The sequence below is a fragment of the Littorina saxatilis genome, linkage group LG8, assembly GCF_037325665.1.
Source record: "Littorina saxatilis isolate snail1 linkage group LG8, US_GU_Lsax_2.0, whole genome shotgun sequence".
Classification (NCBI taxonomy): Eukaryota; Metazoa; Mollusca; class Gastropoda; order Littorinimorpha; family Littorinidae; genus Littorina; species Littorina saxatilis.
Window position 1 is genome coordinate 43393034 of NC_090252.1, and position 18426 is coordinate 43411459.

Consider the following 18426-nt stretch of genomic DNA (forward strand, 5'->3'; position numbering starts at 1 on the left):
CCACCCCCCACCCCCTCCCCACCCATTCCCGCTCGCCAGGTGGACACAGACGTTTCCACTGAATGACAAGAAGGAACTAGACCACACACACACGTTCACCCCGTCTCTGTTTCTTCTTGCAAATTGCACAGAAAAGAGCACACCCTCCTCCGCCCTGCTTGCAATATATTCTCTTTCTCACGTTCTTCTCAAAACAATGTTGAAAATGGAAGTGGTAGCGTTGTCATCGAGAAGTGTGATGAAATCTGTGATTGGTCTTATGAATGATGAATGGCGGAGTTGAATCGTGGTTTTGATGGACACAATCATTTACGTAATTCCTAGTCGCCATGCACTGCGAAAAATGACCAGTCTTTCTGATACACATTTTACGCTCGTTCCTTCATAAATTGTCTCCCCATCCATAGCACCTTCCCATCACCCCAACCCCTACCCACCTCCTTCACTGATTCATTCTTCTTCTCTGGAAAGCACTGCCATGGGTGTGATCGAGCAGCAATTTAGGTGGACCATAAATTCATTTGTCATGCCTAAGTGCATGCTTGAAACAAAATTAAAAAAGACCACTTTAACAAAAACAACAACACCCTTTTCCCCTCCTAAACACACCCACCCCTACCTCTATTTATGACCTCCACTCTTTCCTACATTATCATTTGACCCTGCAACCCCTTGTGTCCATCTTCTGTCTTTGTTCCTTTTTGTGCCGCACGTGCAAGACCAGTGACAGACACCATCATGCGTCTGCTGTGTGTGTATGTTGGGCACGTGAGACCTATCCATCAGTCAAGTTTCATTAGTGAGCTGTTCGTTTTTTGTTGACTTTGTAGTGTCACTGTGAAATTGCCCCCCCCCCCCCCCCCCTACGCCCTGGTCTGTGTTTTTCGTCTTGTGTGTGTGTGGCTTGAAGGGGGATGACAGATTTGTTAATTGCTATGTTCCTAATCCCTCCCCCAACCCCCATATGTTGGAGAGAGCATGGCGGGTAGGCGTGGTAGGGGTACACATGTTGAAGATCAGCTTCCATTTATCCCCCGAAAGCGGCGTATGGCTGCCTAAATGCTGGGGTAAAAACAGTCATACACGTAAAAACCGTGGGAATTTTAGCCCATGAACGAATTTTTTGTTTGTTTGCTTAACGCCCAGCCGACCACGAAGGGCCATATCAGGGCGGTGCTGCTTTGACATATAACGTGCGCCACACACAAGACAGAAGTCGCAGCACAGGCTTCATGTCTCACCCAGTCACATTATTCTGACACCGGACCAACCAGTCCTAGCACTAACCCCATAATGCCAGACGCCAGGCGGAGCAGCCACTAGATTGCCAATTTTTAAAGTCTTAGGTATGACCCGGCCGGGGTTCGAACCCACGACCTCCCGATCACGGGGCGGACGCCTAACCACTAGGCCAACCGTGCCGGTCTAGCCCACGAACGAAGAAGAAGAAGGTTCTTCCATAATTATTTGTGATATGAGAACTTTCTTGAAAGCCTACTGATCAACGACAAGTTGTAAACATTATTCCCGAAACAATGATATCTTTTTTGTAGCTTTTGATTGTTTGTTTTGGTTTTTAGGTTGTTCTCTGTGTGATTATTCTGTTTTTATCATTGGCAGTCCCTGTATCCGGTTCCGGGTTGGTGTATTAATATTGCTGTGCAAAGTTATTCTGTCAAAGATATTCTACTGCGGCGCTAATTGTCTTTGATTCTGTCTGGACGGTTAGTTGCACGGTACGAACCTTACGATGTTGAAAATGTACTGTTGGATAGATATGTCCATTAATAACAATTGTATAAGTTTAAGTTTTTCCAGCGGCTGTTAAGATTTGATTTTAAACTTACCCGATATGAAAGCTTCTTCTTCTTCTTCTGCGTTCGTGGGCTGAAACTCCCACGTACACTCGTGTTTTTTGCACGAGTGGAATTTTACGTGTATGACCGTTTTTTACTCCGCCATTTAGGCAGCCATACGCCGTTTTCGGAGGAAGCATGCTGGGTATTTTCGTGTTTCTATAACCCACCGAACTCTGACATGGATTACAGGATCTTTTTCGTGCGCACTTGGTCTTGTGCTTGCGTGTATACACGGGGGTGTTCGGACACCGAGGAGAGTCTGCACACAAAGTTGACTCTGAGAAATAAATCTCTCGCCGAACGTGGGGACGAACTCACGCTGACAGCGGCCAACTGGATACAAATCCAGCGCACTACCGACTGAGCTACATCCCCGCCCCGATATGAAAGCAAAATATATCACTTCCAGCGAAGGATGGCCAGCAGAATAGCGAGCTTTAGAAAGCACAGAAACTTAGTTCGTCGTCTTTCTTCGTGGGAAAACCCCCTGTCTACGTCATCACTTTTGCGCTTCCGGAAGGTCACGACCTCCTCATTTGCATTACGTCCGATTCTTCGTTGCGCGAACTTGCGGTATTTTCATCATTTTGACGAATCGTGATTCGCAGGTATGTTTCTGGTATTTGTTGCATGTATTGGGTCAATTGCTGTTAACGTAAGCTTGAATAAATGTTTTGACTGTATTCTCACACCATTTTGTTGTTGTGTCGATTCGCTAAAATAGGTGTACTTTGCTCTTCAAAAAGGGTGCTGTTTTGGTCTGCTTTTGCGCTCAGAATTAAAAATGGCGAACGAGTTGTTGTTTCGATTGAGATTTTCAACATAAGTTTTGCATTATTTCTAGATTTCAGGTGACTACCCTGGGCATGGTAAAGATGTAAAATCACTTTAATGGTGTATCCTTATGAATGCGCACGAACATTATCCAATGTTTTAGCCATTGGTTTGGATGAGCACGACAAACATTTCGTCTGCTGCTAAAGGTGCTACCGCCTCAGAACCGCAGGCGCGAAGAAAAGTTCGCAGGGATTTCCCGATTGCATAACCGGAAACGAAAGGGATCGCTACGAACTAAGTTTCGTTGGTCAATCTAAAGCTCGCTAATGATTCTCTTTCTGTGTCCCCCGCAATCGTAGTGGCACTTATTCGGCAAATCAGTTCCTTTCTTTCATATTTCGTAAATGTAACGATTGCCGTCATTGGCTGGTCAGTTGATATAATGATCGCTTTTTGATTAAGGTCCCAATTCAAGCAATCAATGTCGTTCTCTTATCTTCTGATTTGCTGTGAGTAACATTTGCCTGGACTTTTCCTTTCTTCCATATCTCCGAATCGCTCAGAACTTTTCACAGGAATACCTGGGAACACCATTCTGTCTTTATTTATCTTTCCATTGCTATCACACTTGTAAACTTGAACAGCTGTGTGTGTAAGGGCGGGGGCAGGGGGGGGGGGGGGTTGGGAGCCACACGTAGGTACGAAGATAAAAGCCCCTTTCGAATGAGCGAAGGGGTTCACAATAACAAACGGGTGCGAAAGTTTAAGTGTGATTATTTCTTCTTGGTGGAGTTCATTTTGTGCGCGACTGGTGGAAATGTTCGCTGTTTATTGGGCGAAGTTTGTTCCCTAAAGTACGTAGCGGCGCAAAATGTTTAGAAAGGGTTAAGTCCTGCTTACATCCGTTCGCAACCTTTTGAAGCTGGTCGGGATTGGTGCTTTTGGAAGCGAGCAAATTAAATTAAATACGGCTGGATACATGATTGGTCCGCCAGAGAAAGAAATAGAAAAGGAAAGAAGGAAAGAAGGGAAGGTGGAACACGTGGAAGACACTGTACACCTCCGGGACAACCTGTGTCTGGCCTGTCTGAAAACACCTCCGCGTGAGGGGTTTTGCTGCCAGCACAGTGAAGATAAAAAGGGAACATTTTCTCTGCCCGCGCGGCAGCAAGCAGGATGTCTCTGTACTGTGTAAAAGAGGGCGCCTGAACACACAGGCTCTATCAGTCAAAGCTGAACGATAAACCTTTTTTGGAGACAGAGCCAAAAACAAAACGTTTAAAACAAATGAAAGTAAGCTATCTCTTGGCTTTGCGAGAACCAAGAGGCTATCGTGGAACTCTCTTGACTATCCCCTTCTCCCATCCCCCTTTCCCCCTAAATACAAAAGATCCTTTTTGCTTTTCACGCTATGAGCGGGTTCTCAAATTTCTGTTTTAATTACAACGCGGAGTCTCACTCCTTCACTTCTCACACAGACGCCGCAGCCAAGCTAAATCAAAACCTTTCAGTTTCTTTAAAGGTCCAACGAAACACCAACAGCGAAAAACTAACACTCCCTTTTTTGTGTGCTAATAAGACGCAATTAACTTTTCACCAAAGATATTTTACAGCTACGCTAAGAGCAGCAGAATTATATTTTTTTTCAACGCTCTTCCGCTCTCGACAAGTCTCGCTGAACAAAAGACTGAATGGAATTAGTTTCTTTCGCAAAAAGGCTAAGAAAGGTGTGTCGTATTTCGCTTTCTGGTTGTATTTGATATGATTAGAAGAAAGATAAGATTACAAGACCACACGTGAACCGAGACGTATATACGTCACACCTGTCTGACTAATTACCCAAATGCAAAACAAATCTTGTGTTACGCGGTCTTGTTAATTCTTCTTTCAACGCTCGCCAAAAGACGTCGTATGTTTGGATTTGTATAATCTTGTTGCGATAAATGTATATGCTTGTAGGTGAAAGCACGTGCATTTAGTTGATTAAAATATAAATTATACATATGTGTGTATACGCTTCCTGAGCTTACGGGTTAATTTCTAAATTGACTTACTTAAACAGTAGCATATTGATAGTGTCAGCTGGTAGAAGTTGGGAGGGGGGGGGGACCCTGCTTTATGAAAGCCGCTCCCTCTCTCTCTCTCTCTCTCTCTCTCTCTCTCTCTCTCTCTCTCTCTCTCTCTCTCTCTCTCTCTCTCTCTCTCTCTCTCTCTCTGTGTCTACCATTTTTGTCATTTTCAGATGTTAAGAGGTGTCGCCTCGTTGCTAAGTTCATTTTCCACGCCATAAAACGTCGACAACTGCATGTTGAAACACTGCAATGGTAGAGATGGTACCGTTGTAATTGTAAACGATTATTATATAACATGTGAGGATAAATGTGCAAGACGTGTATATGTGTAACATTCCCCTAACCCACATCCCCTCTTCCCTGGTTTGTTTGTGTGGCCATACGTACAATAAACCATCCAAAAGTCTCTCTCTCTCTCTCTCTCTCTCTCTCTCTCTCTCTCTCTCTCTCTCTCTCTCTCTCTCTCTCTCTCTTACATTACCCTTTGAAATTTCGCTCACAGTCAGCAGCAGTGCGATTTTCGCCCATAACCACAACCTTTGAAATGACCCCACGTACCCTGCGGGATCAAGCGGTGTTGCGGAGATATGTGCCCCGGAGAAATATTTACCCAGGCGCTTGGCCACCGAAGGACAGCGCAACTAAAGCATGGCCGATGATTTATTGCGAAGAAGAGGTGGGGGAAGGGGGAGGGGGGGGGGGGGAGGGGGTGACGGAATATTGGTGCAAGGTTGCGTTAGGGGGCAGGGAGGGGGGGGGAGGAAAGGGTAGAAGGGTTAGCCTGAGAGGGAAGAGCCAAGAGGGAGAGAGAGGGAGAGGGAGAGAGAGAGAGAGAGGAGAGAGAGAGAGAGAGAGAGTGAGAGAGAGAGAGAGAAAGAGAGAGAGACAATGACAATGACAATGACAAATTCTTTATTTACGAGGGTAGAGGCATAAGCAAACAGGTGCTTTTTTACATCCAGCCCTCGCCCATGGGAGGGTTTAATCTAATGATAATACGTTTTAAAAATGTTGGAATATCAATTAAAGAAGTAATAAAAACAAACGATGAACAAGCAAACGATTAACAGACTAAAAAAAACTAACAAAAATATACATACAAACGAACATGACATATTATTGTCAAAGGCATAGTGAAAACTGTATCAATCAAGCAAAAACGCCGTCGCGATATAACCTTCGTGGGTTGAAAACGACGTTAAACACCAAATAAAGAAAAGAAAGCAAAAACGTGTGCAACTTCGAGGGAAGAAAAATTCCGTGAACTGAGGAATCAATGGAACAACTACGTTGCAAATAATAACAATGTAGCATAGTTACATAAGTCATGTTATGAAATTAATTAGGTACATGTATCTACTGAAACGTGTAAAAGGCAAAAATAAGGCTTCAACAATAAAAACATGTTCAGGCTAAGTGAGAACGAAATGTGCCATGTATTTATAAGGAATGAGAAATATCTGTCTTTAAAAGTCTTGGCATTGACGGAATGTCTGAGACCGCTTGGAGAGAGAGAGAGAGAGAGAGAGAGAGAGAGAGAGAGAGAGAGAGAGAGAGAGAGAGAGAGAGAGAGAGAGAGAGAGCGAGAGAGAGAGAGAGAGAGAGAGGGAGAGAGAGAGAGAGAGAGAGAGGAGAGAGAGAGAGAGAGAGGAGAGAGAAAGAGAGGGAGAGAGAGAGGAGAAGAGAGAGAGAGAAACAGAGAGAGAGAGAGAGAGAGAGCGAGAGAGAGAGAGAGAGAGAGAGAGAGAGAGAGAGAGAGAGAGAGAAGGGGGGTGAGGGGAGGGTGGTGGGCATCAGTGTTTTTTGTGTGTTAATGTCTTGTTTCATTGCGATAAGGCTTCGATTATCTGACCTTTGTGAACCTGGGAAAAGCGACGGACTGCATTGTTTGTTTGTTAATCGTTGTTTCTTGTCTCGGGAACACAGAAGGTCACGCATGACTGATTCAGTTTCGATCTTAGTTGTTCACACATTAAATCAGATGCATGAGTTCTAAAAGGTCAATATACAGGTGTTCAGTCATCCAGCAAAGAAGATGAGTACTAAAGGCTGAACTGAACTAAACTAAGCTTTATTACGCCGCCTGTATGTAAGGCCCCCCAAAAAATAGGTCTGTTTACGGTAACCCGACCGACCCTAGTTTTTTTGCGCGACCCTAGACTTTTTTTTGGCATTTGGGGGAAACAAAACAACAAAACAAAAACCTTGTTTTTTTGGGAAAAATAACGTAAAAATATGGTTTTTTGGAAAAAAAAAAAAAAGAAAACAAAATCCCGACCTACCGACCCTATTTTTTGGGCCTATGTTACTGTAAACAGACCTATTTTTTTGTTGCCTAATAAAGCGGCGTATAGGTTTCACTCTGTCGGCTTGTTTCTCTGTTTGTTTCTCTGTTTCACTGTTGCTCTGTCTACGGATTAGACTTGTATCTCTGGTACTCTGGGGTTAATTGAGCTCACATGTGGTGAGTAGCTTGAAATGGTGGCGCGTACGGTGTGTGCAAAAAAAAAATAGGTTCCTAACGGTAGTCAAACGGAAGGTATTAGCTTTACACGCCTTTATTTTTTACAAGGATTAAGATTTAAGGCTAGGCCTTTTCGTACAATCTGTCCCTGTAAGTTCAACAAAGGAGGACAGTCAAAACCTGCCCTGGCGACCACCTCCCAATGACGACCACCTGCCCACAACAACTACTCCAACACGATTTTAGACAAGCTTTTATTTTTCATACATGATTCACTTGTCCATGACGACCACGTGTCTATGACGACCACGTGTCTATAACGACCACGTGTCTATAACGACCACGTGTCTATAACGACCACGTGTCTATAACGACCACGTGTCTATAACGACCACGTGTCTATAACGACCACGTGTCTATGACGACCACCTGTTTATAACGACCACCTGAAGTCAGTCCCTTTGGTGATCGTTAAAGACGGGTTCGACTGTATCATTTTCTCGTTGTCTGGGCTGTGTTTCACTGTGCTATGTGATGTTTACGGAGTCAATTATGGTATTGTGTTCTTTTTATATTTAGTCAAGTTTTGACTAAATATTTTAACATCGAGGGGGAATCGAAACGAGGGTCGTGGTGTATGTGCGTGTGTCTGTCTGTCTGTCTGTCTGTGTGTGTGTGTAGAGCGATTCAGACTAAACTACTGGACCGATCTTTATGAAATTTGACATGAGAGTTCCTGGGTATAAAATCCCCGAACGTTTTTTTCATTTTTTTGATAAATGTCTTTGATGACGTCATATCCGGCTTTTCGTGAAAGTTGAGGCGGCACTGTCACGCCCTCATTTTTCAACCAAATTAGTTGAAATTTTGGTCAAGTAATCTTCGACGAAGCCCGGACTTCGGTATTGCATTTCAGCTTGGTGGCTTAAAAATTAATTAATGACTTTGGTCATTAAAAATCTGAAAATTGTAAAAAAAAATAAAAATTTATAAAACGATCCAAATTTACGTTTATCTTATTCTCCATTATTTGCTGATTCCAAAAACATATTAATATGTTATATTCGGATTACAAACAAGCTCTGAAAATTAAATATATAAAAATTATTATCAAAATTTTTTTTTCGAAATCAATTTAAAAACACTTTCATCTTATTCCTTGTCGGTTCCTGATTCCAAAAATATATAAATATGATATGTTTGGATTAAAAACACGCTCAGAAAGTTAAAACGAAGAGAGGTACAGAAAAGCGTGCTATCCTTCTCAGCGCAACGAATACCCCGCTCTTCTTGTCAATTCCACGGACACTGCCTTTGCCACGGGCGGTGGAGTGACGATGCTACGAGTATATGGTCTTGCTGCGTTGCGTTGCGTTCAGTTTCATTCTGTGAGTTCGACAGCTACTTGACTAAATATTGTATTTTCGCCTTACGCGACTTGTTTTCTCTCTGGAAGAACGCTCATGAGGATGCTCTTTCTGACACCGTGTGGTGGGGTACGGACTAGGAGTGTATATTATGAGCCTGTGCAGTGCATTTATTGTTCAAGAAGTTTCAAATGCCTTTCTGCCTATTTTTGCAACGTTATATAGGCTCTACATTTCAATGCAAAACGTGTTGGCAATGGGCTTGCCCTTATGGGCGAGTTAAAACACACACAAAAAAGGAAATCGGGAAGGGAGCAAAGGCTAAGCGTATCAATCTGTAGAATGTTTTCTAAGGGCGTTACGTGTCACCGTGTGTGTTGTTTTGTGTAATGGTTTGAAGCGATACGATTTCAGTCATTTATTTCTCCTTTAGGAAAGGAAGGGGAAATGGATGTGTGGGAGGCATCGAGAGGGGAAGTGAGCGAATGATGTGTCCCACGCTAAGCTAAGGAATGTGCACAGCAAAGCTTTCCTTGTTCTTGTGACTCCTCGCTTCCTTTGCTCTGGCACCGAATATGCAACGACCTCCCAGCCTCTTTTCTTACTTTTGCTGAGAACATCCAAAGGTGTGAACCGAACGAGAAATCCAGTAAACAAAAAAGGCGTTCATTTCCTCATCTTTTGTTCTTCCTATTACCACTACCTCGATATAACCACAGTCTTATTATTCAACAGTCGACGTTTTTGTTTCTGTTTGATGGCAGACCAACCAAATATTCCATGGGCAGCTTCCAAGCTGTTCGTTTCGCTATGAGTATCTACAATTCAAAACGGGTGGACATTTGGCCAAACACACTTATTTATGCGACAAGGTAAGCCTATTTTGGGAGATGACACTCACCAACAAGATATTTAGTGTGAACAGATAATTATTTAGTGTGAACATCGTTATAGGGATGACACAATCAAATTAAAACAAGGTCTTCGTGATCCTCCAGTCCGATTGTTCACATTGCCATTCCTGTCTTTTCGTTCTCTCTCAAAGAATAAGCTAAAAATAAGACCAAACTTCAAAGAGAAGCTTTGTAATAATCACTCTTCTACCTCTTTCAGTAGCTTAACTTCTTCAATTCTGTTCCACCGAAAGAGCCTACCGTCCTAACCTCCCTCATATATCCCAGACCAAATCAGTCCTGGTTTTCTAAACGGTATACACGCAAGCACAAGACCAAGTGCGCACGGAAAAGATCCTGTAATCCATGTCAGAGTTCGGTGGGATATAGAAACACGAAAATACCCAGCATGCCTCCCCCGAAATCGGCGTATGCTGCCTGAATGGCGGGGTAAAAACGGATGATACACGTAAAAATCCACTCGTGCTAAAAACATGCATGAGTGAACGTGGGACAGCAGTTTCTCACAATCTCTCAAAGAGTCCGATGTTTCCTTGAATTAGCTAGAATAACAACGAACCTCCATAATATTATCTATTCTGCCTTTCTTAGTAGCTGAAATTATTCCATTCCATCCTACGAAAGCGTCAACTACTACCTTCGTAACCTCCCTGATTAATATCCCAAACCAAATCGATTCCGTGCTCACAAAACGTTGTCCAATTCTACAGCAGTTTTTTCAAAATCGCACCCCCCCCCCCCCCCCCCAAACGACTGTCCCCGGATCTAACGGCAATCGTACATCTGGGTGTTCGGACAGCTCTATTGGCAGCAATGTATCATACAATTGGCTAATTGACGTGTTGTTGATTACCCTGTTTGCCTCCCCGACCGGCTTCAAAGGGACGCTATCGCAGCCACTCGGATTGGGCAAGGGAGGCTATCGGTGTAGCGCAGTTCTCGGGGGTTAAGGGCCCTGTCATGGCGGCGCAGGTAAGCAAACACTGAGGTCGCGATGAATGAGGTTGGTTGACGTTTCTGGGTCCCTGGTAGCTCCGTGGTTTACCTGTGTTGTTGGAGACAGGGATTTATAAGATCTCTTCCGATGGACACCCACTTCGGATTTAATATGTTTTTACTCTGTAAACATAGGGTGAGAGAAACGTACTCACCCAATAATAATAACAAGCGACCAGTAGATTTTGAAAAGTTCCCCCCAAAATGTGTGGCTTTTTGGTTCAATATTTGTGTTTGTGTGTAGCTTTATCTTTCACCAACACGAGATAGTTATACGCTTTCCCTTTTTTTTGTTGTAAATGATGAAGCTTCATAAAAAACAAAAGCAGTAAACGAGGAAGACAGACAGAAAAATCGTCCCTTTTCAAAGTCTGTTGGTCGCTTCTTATTGACAATGAGTGTTTAACTTTGTGCTGAAAAGAAATTACACTCGACGGCTGGCTATTCCTTCGTTGCAAATCTTAACGGTCTAGGGGGGGGGGGAGGTTCTTAGTTTGGATCCCTGGTGGCTCATTTGGCGTTCAGATTCTAGCCTATCTTTCACGAGAAAAGACGTTTCGACAACGACCTTTTGTTGTTTCTTCTTCTTCTTTTCGATCGCCGATCACACTTGGAGTCCAGATCTTGAGATATAATTAGTGGTCCTCTGCAGCGCAGCCACTGGCCCGTACAGCTTGTTGTGCAGGGACTCCGGCATTGGCCAGACTTCCTCTCTCAGCACCTGGTGGTTCCTGCAGTCTCGTAGGATGTGGGCCGTGTCCTGCTCTGCTTCCCCACAAGAACACATGGGGGAGGGCACAACATGCAGCTTCTTGTGGAGATGCTGGTTAAGTCTGTTGTGTCCCGTTCTCAGGCGGAAGATGACCACCTGCTGTTTTTGAGACTGGCATTCTATAAATATACAAAGAGAAGAATCTTATTTTGAAAGTTGTGATGTCCTGCGAGACGTATCTGTACATGTTAGTGAGCAAGAAAAGGCCAGTTACACAAAACAACACATACCATACGTAGTGCTGGCTTTCTAGGTTTGACTTAATTGTCTCTCGCATAATCATAATACTGGGGCGGGGATATAGCTCAGTTGGTAGCGCGCTGGATTTGTATTCAGTTGGCCGCTGTCAGCGTGAGTTCGATCCCAGGTTCGGCGGAAATTTATTTCACAGAGTCAACTTTGTGTGCAGACTCTCTTCGGTGTCCGAACCTCCCCCCGTGTACACTACATTGGGTGTGCACGTTAAAGATCCCACGATTGACAAAAGGGTCTTTCCTGGCAAAATTGCTTAGGCACAGTTAATAATTGTCTACCTATACCCGTGTGACTTGGAATAATAGGCCGTGAAAGGTAAATATGCGCCGAAATGGCTGCAATCTACTGGCCGTATAAAATTTCATCTCACACGGCATCACTGCAGAGCGCCTAGAACTGTACCCACGGAATATGCGCGATATAAGACTCATTGATTGATTGATTGAATACTGACTGTAGGTCACTTTGCTTTGTGTGTGGTGTAAAGAGAAGGTGTCCATCTATCTTTGTTTGTTCATCATCATCATCATCAGCAGCAGCAGCAGCAGCAGCAGCATCATCATCATCATCATCATCATCATCATCATCATCATCGTCATCATCATCATCATCGTCGTCGTCGTCATCATCATCATCATCATCATCATCATCATCATCATCATCATCATCATCATCATCATCATCATCATCATCGTCATCGTCATCATCATCGTCGTCGTCGTCGTCATCATCATCATCAGCAGCAGCAGCAGCAGCATTAGCATCATCATCATCATCAGCATCATCATCATCATCATCGTCATCGTCATCGTCATCGTCATTGTTGTCGACGACGTCGTCATCATCACAAAAATCAGCAGCAGCATCCAACTTCTTCAATGTTCTCCTCGAACGCATCACTATTGCGGTTGTCGCCGTTGATTTTGTCTCTACAACATTCTACCAACTTCTCGTCCCCACCATGTACCACCATCTGCATAACTACCACCACGACCGCAACCGTTATCTTGGTCTTCTTCATTTTTTCATCATCATCATCATCATCATCATCATCATCATCATCATCATCATCATCATCATCATCATCATCATCATCATCATCACCACCACCAACCCCACCAACCCCGCCACCAACACCGCCGCCATCAATATCCCGATTTGGTTTAACTGCATACAAAATAGCAGTCCTTCATGTTATAGTCTTTGTCAATTCAACGTATTATCCACAGGGGTGGTTTTCAAGAAACAAATTCTGGCGAAAAAAACTAAACACAAAACATTTCTTTATGAGGCAGAAAATGAAAATCAACCCGCACAAGCAGTAACTCAAAAAAGCACTCATTCTCCTTCAAACTATCAGATCAAAAGGATTTTCCAGACGAATTTATCATAGTAGTCGGCAAACGATCATTTCTCCATTGTCGAAGAGACAATAAATTTCAATCCCTTCCAAAAACGGTTTTCCGTTTGTTCGTGAAGAAGCCATAATTATTTCTGACGTGTCTAATCGGCATTTCCGGTGCTTGGTGTTTTATGGGATAGTCTGTACTTTAAGATCAGTACTTTTTGTTTAGAGTGAACTTTGCAGAGGGCCCCAAAGGGTTTAAAACCGTGATCGTGATTGGCGTTTTTTGACCTTTCTGTGACCGTGATTGCCGAAATTTCCATTTCTGTGATCGTGATGGGACTTTGCCCGTGATCCGTGATGACAAAAAAACCAAGTCTCGTGATCGTGATCGTCATTTGTTTTCGTGATCGTGATGGGCATTATTGCAAAGCATTTTATTTTCAACGTACATTTTTCACAGCTGTATCACTCTTAGTCTATGATCCTCTAGTCTATTCGGTAAGGAGCCAACCCGGATTGAAGGGAAGCAACAACACATTCAGAAATATGATTTTGAGAGCGATTGCTTCCCTTTAAAAGAACCAATTACACACTGACAAAAAGAGATCCAATCAGAAGGCAAATTGCAAAAGTCTACCAAACTTCATCCAATGGAAGGGCTTCGTGCAAAAGCTTTGAGTGCAATTCGAATTCGAAGATCAAAAATGGCGTGCAGCGGTACTGTCATCGAACTTCTGTTATATTTTGTGGATTCAAGCCAGACCAAAGCAGGCGGCGAGAATGCCTTCCTTGGTGGAAAGGTCAGGCTACGGGTCGGTCTTTCCGAAGATGAAATATCAAGGTATGTTGATCTATGTTGCTCTATGACTGTTCTGAATGTAGGCAAAGATCTTGAAATTTGTTCAAGATCTTTGCGTTTGAGTGAGATCATTGACATTGTCGACATTGCCACGTCCGGCTGTCACTCGCTCAGTGTGACCTCGACTGGCTCGAGATCGAGTCTGCGTGTAGCCAAAACCGAAACTAGAAATGTGTTTTTCATCCCAGCAACGTGGACACGCTTGGCAGAGATTCTAATTGTCGCTTCTTTGCATTAAGCTTGGATTTATTTTAGCGCCTGTAAACTTCAATATCAATCAACAATGGGTTAAATTCAGAAACAATGGCGGGGAGACGTGCCAGTTTGGTTCACTTGATCCTCATGTCAAAGACGATCAAAGTCATGTTCGTTGGAATGGGGATTTTGTCAGGCATGCTACTTTTCCGGTAATTGCCGGAAATCCGATAAAGCCGTTTTCAAAATCCGGTAAAGTCAATTTTGTTCCGGTGAAGTTGAAAAATTTCCGCAAAAACGATCCGTGTGAATATCGCGCAACGCGACCGGGCGCCGGTCTCAATGAAGCCAGCGCACAGTAGTGTTGTTTTCACCAGTTTGGAGGTGTGTTGAATGGTGGTGGGGGGAGGCTAAAATGGGATTTTTAACAAGATCACAACACTATTACAACCCCTAAAATGATGCCCAGAATGCACCAGATTGCACAGATTTTAACCGTTTTTTGAAAAAAATCCCGGGGGGGCATGCCCCCGGACCCCCCTAGTTGGCTCGCCTGCTTCGCAGGCTCACGCTTGTGGCTTCGCCACTGGCACTGCGCGCTTCTTTCAGGTAAAACCGTTTTTGGCCTGTAGCATTCCTGTTTTTTATTCAAGGCCACGAACCCAGGCGATGGTGTACCTCAAATTGTATGGCAAAGTTGAAAATAAAGAGCCCATCACACATACATACATGTACATTAATTTCAATCCACCCAATAGTTTTTGAGAAAATGGGTTTACAAGATTTAGCTCTGGAAATGTGAAATTGTGCAAGTATATATATATTCATGTGTGTGAGTGAGGGTGTGGGAGTTGAATGTGTATGAGTGTAGAGAGAGAGAGAGAGAGAGAGAGAAAGAGAGAGAGAGAGAGAGAGAGAGAGACTGAGAGAGAGAGAGACTGAGAGAGAGAGACTGAGAGAAAGAGAGAGAGAGAGAGAGAGAGAGAGAGAGAGAGAGAGAGAGAGAGAAAGAGAGAGAGAGAGATTCTTTATTTGGTGTTTAACGTCGTTTTCAACCACGAAGGGTTATATCGCGACGAGGAAAGGGGGGGAGATGGGATATGGGAAAGGGGGGAGATGGGATATGGGAAAGGGGGGAGATGGGATAGAGCCACTTGTTAAGTGTTTCTTGTTCACAAAGGCACTAATCAAAAAATTGCTCCAGGGGCTTGCAACGTAGTACAATATATGACCTTACTGGGAGAATGCAAGTTTCCAGTACAAAGGACTAAACATTTCTTACATACTGCTTGACTAAAATCTTTACAAACATTGACTATATTCTATACAAGAACCACTTAACAAGGGTAAAAAGTGAAGAATTTTATGGGTGAGAAAAGGAAAGTAAAAGGACTTTGGGGAGGCAAAAATAGAGAAGAAACAAGAAAAAGATCCTAATTAGGTTCACGGCATCGAGAGTGATGCGACCTTCTCTCAGAAGTTAGTAGAGAAGGCTCCCCCATCCACCACCCGGGGGACGCGCCTCTACGCCAATTAGGGGGCGCGAGGTGAGAGAGAGAGAGAGAGAGAGAGAGAGAGAGAGAGAGAGAGAGAGAGAGAGAGAGAGAGAGAGAGAGAGAGAGAGAAAACACAATGAAAACAACATTCTTGTTACTGATTACAAATCATGATATGTATTTCTATGTGTGCATAAAAGAGAATTCAAAAAAGAATAATAAAAAAAGTGCAACAGTTCTCACTTTGTGTTGAATAAACAATATATCCAGAGGAGCGAGTTACTGTGTGGTTGTGTTTACTTTGACACGTGCTTTCTGTACATGCAACTTTTACCGTGACCGTGATTTGCCACTGGTGTTCGTGATCGTGAAAACAAAAATCAAGGTAACTGTGATCGTGAAAGCGAAAATGTCCCTTCCCGTGATCGTGATGATACCCCCCTTTGGGGCCCTCTTTGCACACCGAAGTGATCAATACCAATAGTTATAAACCATGCAAAAGGCTGTTTGTAAGAAGCACTTTTCAGAGGAAGTCAGAGTAGGAATAGTAACTTGCGGTAAACATTTGAGTAGTAGTGTGTTTTTGGTGTTGTTATTTTTTGGTCATGTTTTGGGGTGATTTAAGAGAGATTGGATTGGATTGGATTGTTTAATTGTGTAACCAGTGATTTGGTTTTTACAATGGTAAAAAAAGAGAAAATGTACAAAATCAGCATTTCACGTAATCGAATCAAATGTATATAGGCCTACATGGTGTTAAATATTTTTGGCAGTTGCTTGCTAATATAGTCACCTCACAATATAGATATATACATCGTAGCAAACAGTGTATCAACCATGAAAACTTTCTGGTAACGGTAATACCGAGGGGTACATTTTCCATGTCACGAATCAAACATCAAGTCTCTTCTGCCTCGCTTTCCAAGCCAGGAATAGATATTTAGCAAAACTTACGGCTTTTGTTTCGTCGCTACCTTTCAACAGGACACAGTTGGAGTTCGCATGGAGAGTCAACCGGTATGCCAATATATCTGGTTCTAATAGCCTGATACACTGGGCACACAAAGACAACATGCATTTCATCCTCAGTTTTATTTGTACAAAAAGGGCATAGCCGGCTTGCTTCCGAATGCGAAAAACGTTGCCTGTGTGCACTGAATGGAGAGACGCCAAGTCTGAACCTGCTGAGAGCTGTCCTGTAGATATTCACTTTTATAAAGTCTAAATAATGTTCTCGTCCGATCAGACTTTTGTGACTGTGGTAAAGTTCAAAGCGAGGACTTTGTGACGTATGATTGAGCCATTTCAGACAAAAGTTTTCACTTAATCGTTCTTTGAAGGTGCGCAGGAATAGTCTCTCATCTGCCACGCTTCCAAATTGCCACACAAGGCCAAAACCAAGCTCACACAACAAAGACTTAACACGTGTGACCCAGTTGTCATGGCCCCTTTCATGCATATTCAATAGGGACAAGTATGCCATCTTAGAAAATCTAACGTCCGGCTGCTTAAGTAAGCGGAACCAATATTGAATGCACTTTGCAGCGGACTCAATGTGAAGTGGATAACGGCCAAGTTCACTGTAAATCATGTCGTTAGGTGTCATGGTTGGTACATTCATAAAAAGCTTGCACGCGTAAAGGTGCACCCTTTCGATCTGTTTATTTTCGCTGTGACCCCAAAGTTCAGAAGCATAGAGCAGTGAAGGAACAATTTGAGCATCAAACAGTTTGAAAAACACTTCGCATGAGGAAATACCACACTTTTTCAGCGTTCTAAGGATTTCCATTGTTCCCTTTTTGCCTCTCGACACAAATTCCTCCGTGCCTATGTTTAAACTCATCATTGTAGAAAAGGTGGAGCCAAGGTATTTATACCTACCAACAACTTCGAGTATCTCAGTGCCTAAGTACCACTTTTCTTTCTCGGATAGATAACCACCTTTACGGAATACCACAACTTTTGTTTTTTCCGCATTAACTTTCAGTCCGAGTCTGTTTGATGATTCGTATAGTGTGGTTAGCTGTGTTTGCAGTCCTATTACAGTAGATGATATGAGGGCGAGGTCATCCGCAAACGACATGAGAAATATTTCTACCTGGTTAGGTAGTAACTGAATGCCCTGTCTCCCTTTTTCGATTATGTCATTTGCGAGTTCATTGATAAAGAAGGTGAACAGAATCGGACTACACATACATCCCTGTTTCAGGCCCTGAAGGCACTGGAAAAAGTCCGTGAGCCCGCCGCTGCTAGTTGAACGAACGCATGCTCTGATATTGGCATACATCGCCTGGAGCATAGTCAGCATTTTCCCTCTCACACCAGTTTTTGCAAGGACAAACCACAGCGCAGCATGGTTAATCATGTCAAAACACTTATAAAAGTCCACGAAGGCCACATAAAGCTTTGAGTTGCGGGAAAACTGTTTCTCGATCATCGCGTACAATGTAAAAATATGGTCTACCGTAGAGTAGGACTTACGGAAACCTGCCTGTGCGTCAGAAATGACGCCATGTTCTTCAGCCCACTTTGTCAGTCTTGTGTTTAGAATGGAAAGAAACACTTTGCTAACACAACTCAATAATGAGATGCCTCTATAGTTATTTGGCATGTCAGGGTCTCCTTTTTTATATAATGGAACTATGACTGCTTTTGTCCACTCCTTTGGAAAGACACCCTTATTGAAAATACTGTTAGTTAATTTTACCAAGAATGGTAGTAGTTTATGTTCTCCTGCCTTTAAAAAGTCGCTTATAATTTTGTCAGTGCCTGCAGCTTTTCCACTCTTAAGTTTCCTTATCGCGTTTTTTACTTCTGCTTCGCTAATAACGCCATCAAGTAAATCATCATATGGTTCATAATCTTCTTGTGTATGGGGTATGTTAAAGTCCAAGGTCTGGTTGTCATTTGCACTGTTATTGAAAAGTTTTGAAAAATGACCCAACCAAGTTTGCTCAGAGATATCGCCACTGACAGTGTGTTTCTGCCTACATCTCCTGATCTCGCTCCAAAATTCACGTGAATCATTCATAACGTTTTGTAAGCGCTCTGT